At 52.3% G+C, this 14,765-nt stretch overlaps 1 protein-coding gene across 1 annotated transcript in view; it reads right to left on the reverse strand.

The window, feature by feature from the left end:
• The window catches only part of RBFOX3 (RNA binding fox-1 homolog 3), a gene marked incomplete in the record, with an annotated part of 435,130 nt that overhangs the window by 316,577 nt on the left and 103,788 nt on the right, over positions 1–14,765 (reverse strand). The window contains 1 exon segment of the mRNA XM_045164762.1: positions 4,167–4,311.

The following is a 14,765-nucleotide window of genomic DNA, read 5'->3' on the forward strand; positions in this document are numbered from 1 at the left end:
GCCATGCAGCGAGGCAGAGACTAGAACAAACGTGTCTGCCAGCCAAGCAACACTGGGACAGGCAGTGAGCACAGAATCTGGAGAGAGAACGGGCCCCGCTGGCACCTTGATTGCAGACCTCCAGCCCCAGGGCTGTGAGAGAATAAATCTCTGTTAGTCTTAAGGCCGCTGGTTTGTGGTCCTTTGTTGCCACGGCCCCAGGACCCTCCCACCGAGCGTCTGAATCAGGAGCCCCCTGTGGGTTCCCCACCCTAAAGCCCTGGGCTCTAGGAGCCACTGCTGATGCCTGCCTCTCCTCTCAGACTATTTCCATCTGGGGAGTGGCCAGCAGTGTTTCCCTTCCAGCCCCGGAGCTGAAGCTACATCTGGAAACTCTTCTCACCCTTAATTGTTCTTAATGCTTTAACACACTGAGTGGCTAATGGGCTCTAATGGACAGCTCCGGCGCGAAGGGGGTGCTCTGACAGCGCCCTCTGCCACCCGCCCAGCCTCCTGGGCTGCTCACTCCCAGAGTTCAGAGGTCACCAACCAAAAATATCGGCCCGCCCTGCCAACAAGCAGTTTCATCCTTCAACCAGCAAAACACGAGGCACAGAAAAGGATATCGGAAAAGTCCAAAGCAGATGGGACAAAATATCACTGATGCCACCGAGGTTTGTGACATCTGCCCGGGACAGACAGAGAGGTTCTTGGAGGCAAGTGTGTTTGTCGCTCATTCGTGTCCGACTCTCTGCGACCCCATGGACTGTAGCCTGCCAGGCTCCTCTGTCCATGGGATTCTCCAGGCAAGAACACTGGAGTGGGCAGCCATTCCCTTCTCCAGGGGATTTTCCTGATCCAGGGGTTGAACCCAGGCCTCCTGCATTGCAGGCAGATTCTTTACCGTCTGAGCCCCGCAGGGAAGCTCTTGGAGGGAAACCCAGCACTGGTCAATTAGGTGAATGTTTAAGAGCCTGGAAGATTCCAGCCACAGAGAAACAGGGTCCAGGCCTTCCTCATGCAATTAGAGGAAAGGAAAGGGGACAGAGAGAGAGAGAATGAATATAAGGAGAGGGTTCCAGACTCCTCCCCCTCCCGCGTGGGCATATCCCCAGAACTTGTTCTAGCCGTGAAGGTTCAGAAGCAAGGATTAAAGCTGATCTCAGTACCCTTCCAAATCTTCTTTTCCAAAATACATTTAGCAATAGAAGAGCAACCACCGGTGTTTCTAGAAAGATTTGTCTTTCCAAAGGCTGGCTTCAGCTAAAGTCTTCGAATTAAAATATCAGGCATGAGAAGCAAATAAAAGGTGATTCTGCAAGAAGGGAAAAACACCAGCCTCATCGTTCAGGTGGGTATTACCTGTTCCACCCAGCAGCCACCGGGACTTCCTCATGCATGGCAGGAATGTATTAACTGCAAGTGTCAGAGAAACATCCCATTAGCTTCTGGTGTAACTAGATAAAGTCACGCTCTCCGTCTCCTCACCACCGGGGAGACATTTACCTCGATGCTTCAGAAAGCTCCGTGTGCATTAATATTGCTGATGCGGGCAGCCTTTGCTGCAGCTTGGCCCCCCGAGGGTGCCATGTGATGGATTCCAGTTTAACAGCTTTTAAAAACAAGCAGACAAGAGATGAGCGTGATGGATGATGCAGGAAGCACGCTCATTCAGGAATGATTTATGGGAAGTCGCATGTTGCCCCTCAGGGGTCCATCCCCTAGGGTAGGGGCCAGGGGTAGACAGATGAGTTCTAATGTTGTGGGGTGGGGAACAACAGCCCAAACTGCCAGCTTCACAGCCACGACACACCCACGCCTGACCCAAGATGAGTGTGGCAGCCCCTGCTTCGGTCACACACTGTCCCCTGTGCTGGAAAAGGTGCCACTGGCCCAACCCAAAGCCACTCTTTCTTGGATGAGAAGAGTAAACCCTGGTGTGGACTCTTCCCTGCCCCCTGCAGGTTTTAGCCTCTCAAGAGGCTAGAGGTCAGACTGTTCATCTCCAGAACAAAGATGTTCCCTCACCCCAGAAAACATCTGGAGAAGAAACAGCCTGCTGTGCCCTCTGTTCATATGAGCAACCGTAACACACAGCACCAGGCTTTGGAAAGAGTCAGACTGTCCAATGAGAGTGAAGACAGGGAAGGGAGAGAGAAAGGGGAGGTTCACGGACAGAAGAGCAGGTGACGCCCAGCGAGTGTCTGTTCCTGATGCGGACAGGGGGGTTCCCTCCCCGTTGATCTGGAGGACCCATCTGCCCCAGTCTGTGCCCCTGCATGTAAGAGACAAATCTCACTTTGCGGCAGATTAATATCCACCCATGTTTTTAATAAGGACTCAGAATTTACTATACAGTAAAATCCAAATCAAATCCTTATTTAAAAGATGAGCCTCCGGGTGGGTTATAATTTATGGGACACTTTCCAAGGCAGAAGAAGGGAGCCAGGGATGGAACGATGGCTAGGAAGGAAACAGCTTTCCCTCTGTGCCCTGGGCTGACCCTTTTTGCCCCTACTTGACCCTGAGGCTCCATCAAGGACACATCTGCAATGACCAGGAGATACACTCGACAGTCCTACACGCCACCGGAAATGGAACAGCCTGCTCACCCGAGCAGAAGACTCTTCCTTGTAATCTCTCCATCACTGATCCCGGAGCACCACTGGGGAGCACTTTCTCCAGGAGACCTTCCACTGTGAAAGGGCATGGAAGATGTATATTTGCAGGGGCTCCATAGGCCCTATGTTGGCATCTGCTATTCCCCAAACTCCCTCTCCCAGGTCGACTTTTCTCCAAAATGTCTGCTCCTGCTGCTCATGACTAAGTCATGGATGAGGGGGCCGCTGAGAGGGAGGAGCCAGTTGGGATGCCTGCTGCCCTATCCTTCATTTTCTTTCTGGACCTCAGCTCTGGATGTACGGGCACACCCGGATAGTAGGTTTGGTCTGAAGCCTGCATCTGGATCCCATTGAGAAAAGCAGGCGGCACCAGCAGTGGGTGGCAGGGTGTCTGCATGGGTCAGCAGCCAGCACCCTGATCACTGATGGATGTGCTTGGCCCTCTCCCATCAAGAGGCCCACCCCCACCTGGAGGTGATCAGAAGGCGACACAGAGCCCAGTTCCCTCTGCAGGCCTCAAGCTACTCAGGGCGAACAGGACGCCAGGGTCTTCCCTTTGATGCCTCTCTCCCCTGGACTTCACCCCACTGGAAGGGAGAAGACCTTGATGCGCATTTCCTTTTTCACAGCTGCAAGCACACCTTCAGAAGCCAGAAAGGGCCTGTGCGCCCAGAAACAGCTCCAGGTGGAAAAGTAGCTTGCGTAGCCAGCCCGCCCAGCCCCAAACGGCTGGACCAGCCATCGGGATTGGCCGGTCTGGCGCTTTCAACTTCCACGACACCAAGCACTTACTGTTTTAGGAGAATACTGGTTCTCAAACCCACAGAAAGGCGAGGCAGTTGGGCCCTGCAACCTCCTTCATGGAGGCAGCAAGAATTATCTTCCCAAGATTCATGGAAAGCACAGCACTTTGAGTACTGCAAGTTGTACTACCAAATTATCAAAACTGAGGCAGTTGTGGGAACCTGTGAATTTGCAACCACTTGGTCAGAAGTGCAAACGTCCTTGAGATCTGCAGCTAAAAGTGGGGCAGTCTTGCGGGGGACAGGCCCTAAGCCTGTGAGGCCTGCCAATAATTCTAGGCGGCGAGTGCCAGGGTTGAAGTACAGTCCAGCCACTGGGGGAGGGAATGCGGCAATCATGAGTTCCCTCTAGAGCCAGATGAAGGCATCAGATCCCATCCCTGGGCCACAGGGGAAAGTGCACGGAGCCATGCAAGGGAGGGTCAGACCCCCACCTTGGCCACCGTGGCATTTCGTGCTGACACTAGATGGTGGACTGGGCGCCCTGTCCACCCTCCTTCCTGGAATAACCACTCCCCACCAGGCTGACAGATTTCAGTAGCCACTCCTTACAAAATCCGACCCAAGGCATTCCTGCGGTTCTGCGATTCTCCCCGTCCTTCTCCCTGAAGACACAGAAGACCCCACAATCTGCAAACTAGAGCCAGCAAAAGAAGGTCCCTGTCGTTCCCTCATGTAAAATAAAATCTCCTCATTAAGATGTTTTTCCATCACAAATGCAAACTCTGAGGACGGGTGTGGTGGCAGGCAGGCGCGGCCTTACCTGGAGTGGCGGGTGAGGTGGTTCTGTGGCAGCAGGGAAGCCCCCCCTGGTGTTCTTTCTGGGGCTCCCCTTGGGATGGAGGGTTACTGGGAAGGAGCGAGTATCAGCAGGAAAACCTTCAGAGTCTCAGAGGCAGCTTTCCAATCTGAAGGAAAAGAAAAGGAAAAATGTAAATGCCTTTGAAGCCAACATGCCTTTTTTTAATATATAAAACAAACACTGGTGTTAATAAACAAGAGAAGAGAGAGCAGCTTCGAAGCCAATTTGTTGCCATCAGGGATCACATCCCCAGGGAATCAGGGGAACCTTGTGAAAAACAAATCATTAGAGCCGGACTGCTGCCCAGGGTGGGACGTCCTCTGCGGCTCGCCCAGCTCTCTTGCTGTGGAGCCCTGCCCCCAACCCCCTGTGATTCTCTGGTGACCCCGATGTGCCCGTCTCACCCCTCTTTGTCTCTCATCCCCCGCTGCTCTCGCTTCCCGCCTCACCCAGTTCAGATTCCAGGACCCATGGCCACACCAACTCTGACAAGTGCCTTGTCCTTCTCATTCTAACAGATTCCCTTGCTCACTTCACTCTCCTGATGCGTCCTCCCAACGGTGTCCTGTTTCACTGGGAGGTAACATCCAGATTTGCTACAATGGCCTGAAAACCAGGTCAGGCCAGGTTTGGGGACTATGAGGCTTACACGGTTTGGGGGGTGAGTGTGTCCTTTTCTAAGAAAATAAGACAAGGTGGTGGATGCAAAAGTAAGGTGCAGGGTCTTACCCGGGGCTCCACAGGTGCATAGGGCAAGTTGCTCAGTCATGTCCGACTCTTTGGAACCCCATGGACTATACAGTCCATGGAATTCTCCAGGCCAGAATACTGGAGTGGGTAGTCTTTCCCTTCTCCAGGGGATCTTCCCAACCCAGGGATCGAACCCAGGTCTCCTACATTGCCAGCAGATTCTTTACCAGTTGAGCCACAAGAGAAGCCCAAGAATATTGGAATGGGTAGCTTATCCATTCTCCAGTGGATCTTCCTGACCCAGGAATCGAACCAGGGTCTCCTGCATTGCAGGCAGATTCTTTACCAATAGAGCTATCAGGGAAGCCCTATGGGTGCATCACTTCATGGTAAATCCTCCTCTACCCACAGGACCCTTGGTACTGCAGCCTCCTGCTGTTCCACTGGCCCCTCCCCCTACCATGCCCACTCCCTGCCTCCCCCACCCCTGCAGTCCCCAGGCCTCCCAGCTGTGCCTCCAGACCTAAGCATGCCTCCTCCCCCGCCCCCACCCCCACCCCACATCACACCTTTCTACCAGCTGTTACATGGACTGCACTCCCCTACCTAAGTTGGGGTTTGCCTCCATGAGGGATTCCATTACATGACACTTTTCCAGAGAGGTCATCTGGAAACCAAACACCTTATCAGAAATAACCACCATCCCCTTGGTACTCCTTCCTTCTTTTCCCCATGAATTTTCCCAGAAACTATTGAATCTGCTGTCACATAGATGCATTTGCTGCCTGTGGTCTTTCTTTCCCCCTCCCTCAACCCAGAATGCCAACTTCCTGTGGGCAGACACTTGATCTGTTTTATTCATTATATCTCCAGTGCTTGGAACACACCTAGCACATAGCTGGAGCTCACTCAGTATTCATCAAGCGAATGAATAAACAACCCCCAACTTTTATTCTCATTTCGCACTCTTAGATTTACTTAGAACAGTGTCTCATATCAGCCTTTAGAGCAGGAATTCCCAGGAAAACAGAAGTGATCTGGTTGTTTGTGTTTATTTTGTTGGTGGTGGCTGGTTAGGTTTTGTAGAGTGTAGGAGGCACCTGGGCCTTGGAAGTCTTTCCTTTGCTTAATTTATCTCAACCCAGTGACTGGCTTTGGGGAGGGCTTGTGAGGTCTTGTTGGCCAGGGGATGGTTCAGCTCTGCCCCCCACCCTACCCCAGTGGAAAGACTCCCATTGGCATGTCCCCAAAAATCTCACAACAGAGCTTTGAAACATAATAAAGAAAAAATTGTCAGTTTTTTCCTTTTCTTAAAATCCAGTTACTGAGGAGAGAGATGGCCCCCATCCCAAATGGCAGGGCCAACCTCACAGAGTGCTGCCAACTGCAGAGAAATGTGTGGGCACAACCCCCTTTTCAGTGGCCATCCGTGCCAGGCACAGGGCTAGGACCTGAGCATGGGAGAGGCCAGGAACAGCCCTGAGCTCCACAGGCCACTTTTCACGGGAGAGATAAGTGCATGATCTGATTCTCCCAGGTCAGTGGGCTCCATGCAAGGAGATGGATGGCTAGGGGAGAGGGGCTGGGGGAGAAAAGAGGCTCAACTGGGAGTGGAGGGAGCCCACGTGGAGGCAGCTCCAGGTAGTGACCCCAGCTGTTGGGGCAAGAAGGCAGGTAGGCTGGCTTCTTGTATAATAAACGCTTGATTATCAGCAGCCAGTACAAAAGGCAAGGACCGGCATTCCTTTTCCACCAAGGGATGTCCCCAAACTCCTTCAGTCACCAGCACCTTGATTGTCATGTTCGATCCTCCAATCCAGGCCACCTTCTCCAGGGTCAAATTCATGTCCCCCACCTGCCCATCACCCGACTCTGCCCCGCACAGAGTGCCTGCTGAGATGGACTGGAGGGGGCCCCCTCCCCAGCTCCGTGTGTTTTCCTCCACCCGAGCGGATGGGAGATTATCTAACAGCTTGTCCCTGATTGCACTGGCACATTTTCCCTCACTCCTCAGCAGGAAACACCAACCATCACCCACGGCACAGAAGCCAGGCCCTCAGTTTTGGGGCCCACAGGGCCCACCCAGGTGGAGTGCCCTGGGTCCCGGGCTGCAGAGGAAGGAATTGGTCCCTTCCTGCGCATGGAGCCCAGCAGCGGTGGTTGGGGGAGGAGGTAAAGGCCGAGTAGTGAAGTCACCAGGATACCTCTCTCAAGGCCCACAGGATTAGCTCAGTTGATAAGGCAAAAAAAGCAAAGAGGCCAAGCTGCCCAGGGCGGGGCCCAGGGTCAAGGCCACAGCCTGTCATATCAGACTCTGGACTCTGAGGCAAAAGAGTCGGACTGGCCGCAGGAGGGAGCTGAATCTTCCTCTTTCTTGGAATTACATTTCTTGTGCCCCCACCATGTGGCATGCTCAGTGCCAGGCACCTGTGGTTCCAGCCTCTGGCAGGGCACACCCTGTGTAGGAGGCAGGCAGGGGCCTCTAGCTGCTGCCCTGCAACCTGCCAGGCCTCCTCACCCCCCACCACTGCAGGGAGGGAGGGGGTGTGGGGGCCTCTGAGGCCCCACCCCCGCCCCCACACACCCCCTGCAGAACCCCAGGGTCACTGGGGCACAAGGGTTTCCTGTTGGCCAGGACTCTTCCCTGCCCCCTCTATCTGCTTTGGGATCCACTCTCCTGGCATTAGTGGCGGGGGCTTTCAAAATAATTTGGGGATCGACAGAGGCCTGTTTCCTGGGAAGGCTGGAGATATGATATAGAAAAAGCCTTGGATCTGGAAAGCCCCAGGCATGGTCCTGCCAAGGGCGTGGGGCAGGTAGCCTGGGCAGGAGGGAGGGCTGAGTCTCAGAGGACAGTAAAGAGCCCATTCCCACTGCCAACCACCCCCCACCCCGACCACCACCACATCTCAGCTGTGGACTGAAGTCTCCCAGGCCTGTGCCCCATTCTGACCACTCCAGCCCACGGTGGCTGCTGAGCCAGCCCGGCCCCCAGCTCTGTTCCCAAGGTGGCCAGAGGCTGGGGGCTGCCTTTGGCGCTCCGGCCCCAAAAGGCCTCCTGTTGGATTCTTGCCACTGGGGAGAAAAGATGGAAAGATAAACACCTGGACTTCTAGAAAGTGTCTTCTGCAAAAAATAAGCCAATACAGAAAGGGGCCCAGGCCTCACTGGAGGCTCTTTCTAGAAAAGACTGTGTGGATGACAAGGTCCTCTGGCCACCCTCAGACTCCAGCCCTCCAGACGAGCAGCTACACAGCCTCCAGCTCTGCCAGGGACCGGGCAGTCTCCCCTCCGTTCCTTTCTGAGGGCTCCTGTCCTCTGCCCCCCCATGGGGCTGGACACTGTCCTGAGGGGCTGAGCAGGGGCGTCGGTCTGGGAGAGAGGGGGCTGAAGGGGGTGAGGAGGTGGGGAGAGAGGAAAGGACTGGAGGAAGGAGGAAGGGAGAGGGAACGGAGAGGGAAGAAGGGTTGAACCACCGTCGCTGAAGTAGGACTGAACCGAGTCCCGCGAGGGCAGACTGGTGTTGACCTTTGCTCACCGTGGCTCCTGGCACCTGGCCCAGGGCTGCACACAGTAGGCGCTCGGCCAATATTTGTTAAGTGAACAAAGAAAAGAAGGAGAAAGGAGGCGCGTCTGGGTGGGCAATGTGCACGGGAGTAATGTTTCTCATTAAAATTCCCAGCCAACCTGAAAACCGACACGTGGAATTAACTGTTCTTAATTATTGCCTGTCAGCGGGATGGTCTCCGACTCCCAGAGGTAGAATGACCTTCACGTTCTACACAGCAAAGCCGACAATCCAGGCCCACCGAAGACCCCTCAGGCTCACAGCTTCCTGCAGAGAAAGGTCCAACAGCCAAGCAGATACTCTGGATTTGTTTCCAAATCTCCAAGAGAAAAGTTCACTGGGACTTCAGGGCCCAAGGACAGGTTTGCCAGAGAATAGTCCTGTGTAATGTACAAGTTACCTGAGGAAGAGGCTTTATTCACGGGACTCAGGTGGAGGCAACCCAGAGAAGCAGAGACAGCGGGTGAGCTAACAGGCTGGAGCCCTCGCTGGAGAGCCCTCACTGGGCCGCCTGCCAGCACACAGCACCATTGGGCGTTGGGGTGTGGACAACGGCGCCCCCTCTGGGCAGATGTGGCCCTGCAAGTGCAGCCCTTCATCTGCTTGGAACAATGCACAGGACACCTGCCCCCATGACAGACTGGGTGACTTTTCTGGAGCCTCTGGGGCATCGGGGCAGGAAGAACTTGGAGCATGTTCTCCTCCAGCTAGCCCTATCTCCGACGCGCTGTGTGACCCGGGACAAGCAGAACTAACGGCCCTGACCCTTTGCCCCCTCGACTCATCTGAAGAGACTCCTGTGTGCAGACGCACGCCAGGGATCGGGATGCTCCATGAGGCATGATGTCTGGAACGTCACCTGATCGTTTCCTCCCAGAAGCACAGGGGTAATACATTCAGAAGGCTTTGCACTAAATCAGAGGCATTTTCTCCTAATGCTTCAAGGAGCCAAATGAGCTCTCAGGGCCCCCAGAGCCACAGGCCACTTCATAAAGGTCAGCCATGAATGCCAGGAGCCACCTAAGGCAGTGGGGAGGGGCGGGCAGGATGGAGTAGAGGGGACTCCATTGGTAATAGCAAAGATTTTCCCAAAGGACTCTGAAATCTTCAGAAATCAAGTTTTGGGGATTTTGTTGTACCTTGTTTGGTTGTTTTCATGAGGATACTAATACTGCCAGAGATGTGCCAGCCTCCTTGCGCGGCTTCCCACAGGGACTCCAGAAATGGAAGCTGAAAAATCCCAAAGGACTCAACATACACATCTTAGAAATGTGCCTTTCTCCCCAAACCACACATTCCTGCTGCATCTCACTGCACAGGAGGGAGGCTTTTAGTTCTCCCGTTTGGTCTGGTAGAAAGTAAATGAAGTTCAGAGTAATGGCATAGATTTGCCATAGAAACAGAGAAATAGCCTGGCGGTTACCAGAGGCAGAGGGTGGGGGGCGGGGGTGGGAAATGGTGAAGGTGGTGAGTAGGGAAAACTTCCAGTTGGAATACGAACACATTTTGGGGGCGTAACACTGCACGGTGACAGTGCTACCAAGTGAAAGTGCAAGTCGCTCCGTCGTGTCCGACTCTTTGAGACCCCGTGGACTGCAGCCTGCCAGTCTCCTCTGTCCATGGAATTTTCCAGGCCAGAATTCTGGAGTGGGTAGCTGTTCCCTTCGCCAGGGGATCTTCCCAACCCAGGGATTGAACCCAGGTCTCCAGAATTATAGGTATGTTCTTGAAAGTTGCCAAGAGTAGATCTTAAAAGTTCTCATCACAAGAAAAAAAAAATGTAACTATGTGAGGGTGATGGATATTACTAGGCTAATTATGGTGATCATCTTGCAATAAATGCAAATATCAAATTATTATGTTGTACATCCTAAAGATATATGTCAATTACATCTCAATAAAACTGAGAAAAAATTCAGAATAATGGCAGGGATTCAGTATGCACTTTTAAAAACCATCCAAATATCCAAACAAACAGGGCTACTTATCCTGCTAACTATTGCTTGTTGCTGTTTTAGTCACTGTCTGACTCTTTTGCAACCTCATGGACTGTAGCCTGCCAGGCACCCTTGTCCATGGGATTTCCTAGGCAAGAATACTGGAGTGGGTTGCCATTTCATTTTCCAAGGGATATTCCTGACTAAGGGATCAAACCTGTGTCTCCTGGCAGGCAGGTGCTTTACTGCTGAGGTACTAGGGAAGCCCCCTGCTAACTATGAATGCAAGCATGCTAAGTTGCTTCAGTTGTGTCTTTGTGACCCCATGGACTGTCCCTTTGTCCATGGGATTCTCCAGGCAAGAATACTGGAGCAGGTTGCCATGCTTTCCTCCAGGGGGCCTTCCCAACCTAGGGATCGAACCCGTGTTTCTTATGTCTCCTGCATTGGCAGGTGGGTTCTTTACCACTAGTGCCCCCTGGGAAGCACCCCCTGCTGACTATACCCATTTGTTAAACTGCGGAGTCCTCATTCACTTGCCTGCAAGGCACTGTTTTTCTTCCTTATTTTTCTCTGAAACCTGCTTCTCCCTGTGAGCCAGGGTCCTTTCTCCCATCTTCTCTCTTCAGCCTCTCTCAAGGCATCTCTCAGGGATGCCGACGGCATTCCCCTCAATTTCTCATCACATCTATTCCTCCTCATTCTTCTTCCCCCAAAACATGAGCTAATAACCAAAACCAGCGCTTGAAATGAGGCTCAAGCTAAGAAAGCCAAACCTGCTATTTCTTTAACCAGGAGAAGAACATGAAGCATCACATTTCAGTTGTAAAGATTACAGAGGATATGTAATATTCTGAATAAATGAATCTCCTCCTCCCATTTTTAAACCACTCGTGTGAAACCAGCTCCATTCCTAACTCCCCTCATGCCTTATGAATCCTTTCTCTGGCAAAAATAATTTGGGTTTTATGATTCTGGCATCTAGTGGGAGTCTGTGACAATTTTAATGTAGCTCTGCTGCTGTTGCTTCTTCTTTTTTTTAATACCAGTGTATTTTAATAATAGTGTACCTTTAGGTATTGTTGAAATGCTACATTATTCAATGTAGCCGACGGGAATGGGAAGGGCCTCGTGTAATTTATGTGTCCCTGATGCTGTGTTTAAGGCTTGTGAAATGGAGGGGTGTCATTTGGGAAGCAATTTTCCCCAAGGTCGAGGAAAGCAATTTCTGGAGGAGCGGCTGGAAACTGTGTGACCCGACTGACAGCCAGGCTCAAGCTGGGGGGCTCAGAACCGCTGACGTGAGGCTGGGACCAGTGGCCAAGGGACTCCAGACCCCGACCCCGAAATGTTCCCAAAACACAGGAGAACTCCAGTCTAGCTACTGCTGGCTCCCTGGGAGCCTTGAAGGCGGCCAGTGCCTTCTTTCTCATGGAGTGCTGGACACACGCCAGCAAGGTGGGCCATGGTTGTTGGACCCAAGTGGTCTGCAAGGCTGGCTGAAAGGCTGGCAGGTGGGTAATTAATAGCTGAGTCTTGGGCAGTGGTGGAGACACCAGGGAGTCACGTGCAAGCCCAAGCAACTCTCGATGAGATGGTCTTGCCAAGGGCATGATCCAAAGCCTTCTCAGTCTCTGCTGCCCATTTCCCTGCTTCCCTCACCAAACCAGGGATACTGTGTCCAGGAAATGATGACTGAGACCCTGGAATGGTTAACTAGGTCTGTTCTAGACTCAGGAGACTTCAGGTCATCTAGGTCCCACATTTTGGCCCTTCCAGAAAGCACCATTCCTGCGCTGAATGTCCATCAAGTCCCTTCTAGATGCTAGGGACACAGGTCAGATACACCACCCTGATCTGCCCCCAAGAAACTTGCAGAGGGAGAGATGACGATAAACCAAAAATCTGGGCCGAAGTGGGCTAAGGGTTCACACGGATAGCAAGCTCCAGAGAGCAGACCTTTGTTTTGCTTGGTGCCACGTTCCTGGAACCTAGAACAGTGCCTGACACGTGGCAGGTGTTAAATGAGTGCGTTCGAGTGATGGAATGAAGGACTGAAGTGCCACTGAGAGGGATGGGCAGAGGATGTGTGGAACCCAGGGCAGAGGCTCCTCCCTCATCCTGAGAGGGTGTTCTTGCTCCCAGAGGAGGTGCCAACCTTGGAGTGAGCGAGAGACTCAAGGAGAGGGGAGGCGGAGACAGCAGGTGCAGAGCCAAGCAAGGAGGAGCAGGCGAGATGTCTTCCAGGGATGCAGATAATGGGGCAGGAGGTGTGGGATTGGAAGTACTGAGGACGACACTGGCCAGCAAGTCAAGAATCAGATCATGAAGCACCTTGAACGTCACACCAAGGACTTTAAAAGCTCTCTTGAAGAATTTCAAGCAGGAAACGAGGCAGATGTGTGCCCTACAGATGCTTGCTCTTGTGCCAGTGTGGACAGGATGGAAGGAGTAAAAACCAAGGCAGGAATCTCAATCAGGAGGCTGTCACCAGGAATCAAGTGAGAAACTAAGATTTGGGAAAGGGCAGAAGGAGGTTGGTATGATAGACAGGACTTAGGGAAGGTTACACCGAGGAGGTTTCAGCTGGCTTGATAGTTTATAACCTACCTTTTACACTTCTGCATATGTTAACAATTGCATAATACAATTTTTCCAGGTTTGTGGAGTTGGACATGTGTTCAAAGCGCCCCTGGTATGTCGGGGGTGGAGTGATATTTGGTAGATGGTTGGGTGCTGGGATCTAAGACTTAGGAAACAGTCTTGTCTGCTTTAGAGATTGTGGCAGCCCACCTCCAAGGTGGCCCCTATAATTCTCACCTCCAATCCTCTTATGTAGCCCCTGCTCACATCAGACCAGGGCTGGTCTGTGTAACCACGAGAACATGGCTGAAGTGACTGTGGATCGATTCTGAGGTCAGGTCATACTCACTCTGGGGGAAGCTGGCCGCCATGGCATGAGGACACTCAAACGGCCATAGTGAGTGAGGCCTCCTGCCAGCAGCCAACATGGTGACTGCAACCTCTCAAAAGACTGAGATACAAGCACTCAGCTCAGCCACCCCCAGATTCCTGAATCCCAGAAACTATGAGCTAATAAGTGATTGTTGTTGGGGGTCACTACATTTTAGTGTAATCCATTACAGAGCAATAGGTAAATGACCCGGCAATTTCCAAAATACAAATGGTCGCTGAAGACATGGGCTTGGATAAGAACACCAGTGAGAAGATGGGAGTACAGAACGGGTGATGAGAAGGAATACCTGAGACACCCCAGGAGTTTGTGGGAGAGAAAGGAGGAACAAGGACAGGCCCCCAAGAGAAGGAAGATGAGACTGCAAAATACCACAAAAGCCCAAGGAAGGGGCATTCTCAGAAGGAAGGCAACAGATTCTTCAAAGAGGTCCAGCAAGATTGGAATTCTAAGGGACCCAGCTGTCTCCCACCGACACCAGGTGAGATCTTCTCACTCACTGTTTCCTTGTGAGACTGCTGCCTCCATCCCATCTCTCATCCTCAAGTGGAAATCACATCTCTGGGAGGCTTTCCCCGACAACTCAAGCTAGCATAGTCCCCAGTTCTGTGGTCACTCTCTCTTGGAACTTGTTACAAACTAATTATATTTTGATTTATTTCTTTATTTAATCATAGTCTGCGAGAGCTGGGAAATATCTGTTTTGTTCACCACTGTAAACCCAACACCTGACATATACTGCTGCTGCTGCTAAGTCGCTTCAGTCGTGTCTGCCTCTGTGCGACCCCATAGTCGGCAGCCCACCAGACTCCTCTGTCCCTGGGATTCTCCAGGCAAGAATACTGGAGTGGGTTGCCATTTCCTTCTCCAATGCATACATGCATGCTAAGTTGCTTCAGTCATGTCCGACTCTGTGTGACCCTATGGTCGGCAGCCCACCAGGCTCCTCTGTCCACAGGATTCTCTAGGCAAGAATACTGGAGTGGGTTGCCATTTCCTTCTCCATGACATATACTAGGTTCTTGATATTTGTTGGATGAAAAATCACACGAATGAACAAGTGAATGGAAAGATCAAAACTCTGATTCTCACCTAGTGGCCCCAAATAACTGGTAGACAAATCATCCCTTCCCCCTTCTCCCCTCCACTTCACCACACACCGTTATAGGGGTTGGGCCCCTTGGCTGTGAAGAAAAACACAGTTGGATTGCGAGGGAGGTGAGGAAAGAGAGAAGACTGAAAGTAAGCTCGATGAGCTCTTGGGGAAGAAGCTGGAGGAAGTCCAAGTGACCACTATACTTCCTCCAGGTATTCAATAAACCTGGAGAGCCTGTACCACATCAAACTAGGCGGTGGGAAGCAAGGGTACATCCTGCATGGCCCCTCAGCGG

The sequence above is a fragment of the Bubalus bubalis genome, chromosome 3 (genome assembly GCF_019923935.1).
Source record: "Bubalus bubalis isolate 160015118507 breed Murrah chromosome 3, NDDB_SH_1, whole genome shotgun sequence".
In the NCBI taxonomy this organism is placed as follows: domain Eukaryota; kingdom Metazoa; phylum Chordata; class Mammalia; order Artiodactyla; family Bovidae; genus Bubalus; species Bubalus bubalis.